The 4,820-nt window shown below is 37.0% G+C and overlaps 1 long non-coding RNA gene across 1 annotated transcript; it reads left to right on the top strand.

The window, feature by feature from the left end:
* The first annotated feature begins 1,716 nt into the window (after window positions 1-1,716).
* Window positions 1,717-3,412, top strand: LOC130163751 (uncharacterized). The gene is made up of 2 exons (XR_008826518.1): window positions 1,717-1,917; window positions 2,026-3,412. It is a non-coding gene; the product is annotated as an uncharacterized LOC130163751 (long non-coding RNA).
* Window positions 3,413-4,820: the final 1,408 nt, after the last annotated feature.

Consider the following 4,820-nt stretch of genomic DNA (forward strand, 5'->3'; position numbering starts at 1 on the left):
GGGACAAACTTCTGTGTTCAGATTTCTGATGAATATATAATTTATTGATGGAAACTGTGTAACGATATCGACCAGGTGTCGCCTCCATAATTAGAAAGCTTATTTTGAGAAGGAATTGAAATTGAAATTTAAATGAAGCCATTTTTATTAATGAGGCCCTTGGGCTGTTAGATTTTGCAGCGCTACATGCAGAATACAGATACTTGAGGAATTATCCATCCATCCATCTAACGTCTCTTCCTGCTTGTTTCTCTTCAGGGTCATGAGCGTGCTCCAGATTGGGAAATATCAGAGTGTCAAATAACACCAGTAAGGAAAGCTGGAAAATGGGCTTATACTATCTGCTTAAGATTCAAATACTGATTTCAATCAAGCGTATGACCAATTTATAGATTTGCTATCACAGACCAATGCTGGCCTTGGTCTTGAAGACTCATGTCTTCCGAGATCACCTCCTCTCCTAACACCGCTAACATGCATGACTAGCACTTACTGTGTGTGTTCAGTGCACTTCTTTACCTGATCTCCTTGCACTACGTCTTATTGAATAGATGTACTACTTAATACTTCAAGGTCTCCCGGTGCACTGAAGCTTTAGTGTTGTTTTGGATCAAAAGCGACTTCATGTAAATTTAAAATATCAGATATCGGCCAATGATGGTCAATCACCATCATGGTTCCAAGCTCTAATGTTGTATTTAAATATTTTATCTTCTTTCTTCATTGTGTTTGCATATTTTGTTGTTCAGTCATATTTTTCCCTCTCCAGATATTTGGCTTTTTCAAGATCAAATGTGTGATCTTGTGTGTGCATCTGCTGATCTGAGTGGCGACCTACTGCAAACAATTGCCCTTACAGGGATAAACAAAGTTGTATTGAATTCAACTGAATAAATACGTTGACAAACCTAAACACAAAACGCTCCTAAATGCAGCTGTTTTTGACCCAAATATTGAACATACGAAACATCTGTTTGACTGTTGCTGCTTTGAGTATCTATGTATCCATTGTTTGCCAATCAGATGTATAATAGTACACTCAGATATTCCTTGGTACACAGCAGCAGCGGCTGCCAAACAAAAACCGTAAAATTAAAGTAAAATATCATAATTCAAATAAAGTCCAAAAACAATAAACTTACAGAAAGTTTCATTAATATTTCTACAGGGAAAAACTGTTATTTTACAGATTTCTCCTCATTTATTATGATCAAACACGTTCAATACAGTGATGCCACTCGTAGATCTGCAGAGAAAAACTGTTATTTTACATATTTTTCGTAAATTATTATGATCAAACACCTTCAATAAAGTGACGCCACTAAAGTTTCTGCCGGAGAAACTTTTTCCTGATAATAAAATTAAGTGTCAATCAATTAAATATTAACACACACATATTATAAAGTAAACCTTTTGTTTTGGAAGACAAAGTAAAAGATACTGTGTAAAACAGATTAAAATCATCTCAAACCTCAACTTGCAGTATTTGTGTTAACATTTAATCTTTAAGTTTGTAAAGTAATGTTAAAACCTGTAGAAGCACAATCTAAATACAATATTTAATAATTCAGATAAACCTAAACATACCACAAAGGTCAATGAATCTTTACCAGAAGTGACGGTGCAATGCAGCAGATGAAGAAAGATCCTCCTTCATACTGACAGTAATCAGCTGGATCCTTGGAGCATCTGGGGGGAAAAGAAATAACAGGAGACACTAAGATTCACTGTAAAGTCCTTAAAAAGTGCCGTTTGCAACCAGCTCTGCGTCTTCACCCGTGGTCCAGAGGGACCGTGAGGACTCGCTGGTCATTCATTCTCCAGGATTATGTGGCATCAGAGAGGCAGTGCTGGCCGGCCCCAGGTTGATGGCTCAGACCAACATCCAGCTCTTTGAATTGAATTGAGGACTCAGTGGTAAGAGTTTGTAATAAAGCTGTTGGTGTGTTGTAATCTGTTCTGTGATTTATCTTTTAATGAAAGCTGAAAATCCTAAAACAGTCTTTGTTTGTCTGTGTGTTCCAGCTGCTGGCCAGACTCTCCCTTCAGCAAAGGGTCTGTTCTTGGTCCAGGTGGGACAAGAACAGACCTTTAACTTCAATGTCCTGGAGGAGCAGCCTGGGCCCTCCAGCAGGGCCGCTCATCCATTGCTGTTGGTCCTCCCCTCGCTCCAGCACCACTCCCCTCCTCTGTTCATCACCTCCTCTACCTGGACTACCTGTACCCAGGACCAGAGCCTACAGGAAGAGGAAGGTGGCCCGAAGCTGCTGTGGCAGAGCGGGGGTCGCTGCCTGGAGGAAAAACCCCTCCAGCTGCCAACATCATACATCTGCAGCAAGTGTGGCCAACCCAGAAGGATTGACACTGACTTCACTCACATTGCAGGTGTGTCACACTGTGACTGTTGGTGGAAAGACTGTGGAGAAGTGGAGGGAAGAGAGGAAGAGAAGACAGGACAACTTCTTCTATCTTCATTTGTAACTTTTAATTGACATTATTTATTATTTTATTATTATATTTCATTTGTTGCATTGGGAGTGGTGTTTGTGTCACCTGATGTGTCATGATGATCTCAGTCCAGTGTTCCCTCTCTTTTAGCTCTGTATACAGTATATATATTGACAGAAACACACAAACACCATCTCCATGATTTGGATTACCTTCAAAATTAAACTCTCAACATGGTAAGAGGGAATTATTGGCTCTGTTGTACTAAACCTTATGTAATTTATACTGCCAAACACAGAAGCATAGACACTTTCAAAATAAGAGTCTTAAAAGGTAAGAGGTAAGGTAGGTCATAAAAGTCTGATCTTAGAAGCAATCGTCTATATGAGGATGTAGTAGTATAGCTTTATGGCAGATCAACTTCTGTTAGGTCATGTACGTGTGTGTATACATGTACGTGTGTGTATACATGTCTTGCTGTGGTTGTGGGGACAAATTTGTGTTTGAAACCATCAGTGTGAGGTTATTGTGGCCAGTCGTGACAGTTTCAAAAGGCTCACTGAAGGACAGCTGCAAGGACTGATGTCAGTGTCAGGATGAGTCTCTACGACAGGTAACGTCCTTTGTGCAGATTGAAACGTGAGGAGTGAAGTTCACGCACCGAGCAGCAGGAACATTCAAAAGTTCTCCAGGAATTTTCTAGTTGTTTATTCTCTGTCCTCAGTGTTCAGATTCACTTTCTTGCCTTTTACTTCATTTCTACTGTTGTTGATAGATGACAGTAACAACATGTGAAGAGCAGAATGTGTTCAGCTCACACACTCTTTAGTGTGAACTGAACACTGACAGTTCAGATTGTGAAGCAGGTGTCAGTGTAGTACAGCTCATGTTCATTAGTTTTATTCAGAACTTCATTGTTGTCATTGAAAAGATGTTTAATAAATAAACCTGTGATTAAATTGTACTGAATGTTTTTTCATATTTACCATCTGCCTCATGATGAATCTAACAGTCACTTTGGTGAATTAGTGTTTTCATTGTTATTAAAATTGGTAAGTTCATAAGATAAATTAGAAAAGCACAAACTCTAGTATCTGTCTCTAGATCCTGTATTGTCACTGTTGAAGGACGGACACATTTAAACATTTCTATCATGTTTGTTGATTAAAGCAACATAGAAAGTCTTTGATTAATTACAGATTCAGGAAAAACTTCAATGTGTTGTGATTTCTACACTGTGCTGCTGCTACTGTTAAAATTCATACCAGACACGCTCCATAAAAACCATCAACAAAGCAAATCTTCATAAAAAACTTTATTTCACATTAAAACTACATTAATTTCAACAATTTACAATCACCTGTAACTGACAAATTAAAACTAGAACACAGTTGTGAATGAAGGTGCAGGTGAACTTCACCGTCACAAGACAAGTTTGCATAATAAAGAGGTGGATAAATCTTATTTAGTAACAAGTATAAATTATAGTAGAAATGTAAAATAATCCTTCATAGCTCAGTGAGGAGCAACAGTCTGACAGGTTGACTGTTGTTGTGTGACAAACCATTTTCCTGCTTTCCTTCCAGTGCATGCTGGGATACATTCCAGCACTTCAAACTTTTTAGTTTGAAGTTTGAATGTTTGATGTTATGAAAAAAAAAGTTGCATTTGCATCCAGAATTACAAAGTTTGAATGTAGAAGTCACATAAAACTAATAAGATTTACCCTGAAATTACAGAGAAAATCATTAAATTGTTAATATGGACATTAACCTTTATAATAACAAGCTAAATTTTAAACTTACAGATAATTACTATCATTTTACATAGATTTGTATGTAATTTAAGAAAGCAGAAAAAATACTGTATAAATAATACAGTAATTTTTCTTCACAAAAATGGGAAATAAATGTAATTGATTACTATTGGCATAATGCTTAAAACTGAAGTTTGGCTGTTAATTCAAATAATTTCTGTCATTTTACAGACTTTTGTACACAATTAAAAAAAAACTGAAAATTACTGTTAGAAAACTTAGTTATTTTCTGTTTTTACAGTGTAGCTCATTAAGTTAGGAAATATCATGAGGAGGTCATATTTACCAGAGGTTTGTGACATCATCATGAATCCCTGCCAATAATGGAAGCTGGACATAAACTGCACTGGTTTTTTTACTTGCTAGGAGCATGGACAAGTTGTTAAAATCAGGATTTTAAATGTAAATAAACATCAAAGAATGTATGATAAATAAGCTTCTATATTGTTTGATAGTTCATTATCATACGTCGAGGTGATACATCACAACTGATGCTGTAAACTTGGGTGTCCTGAATCTGCTCTGGGGCAACTTCCTGAATCTTGCTGATAAAACT

The sequence above is a fragment of the Seriola aureovittata genome, chromosome 22 (assembly GCF_021018895.1).
Source record: "Seriola aureovittata isolate HTS-2021-v1 ecotype China chromosome 22, ASM2101889v1, whole genome shotgun sequence".
Lineage (NCBI taxonomy): Eukaryota > Metazoa > Chordata > Actinopteri > Carangiformes > Carangidae > Seriola > Seriola aureovittata.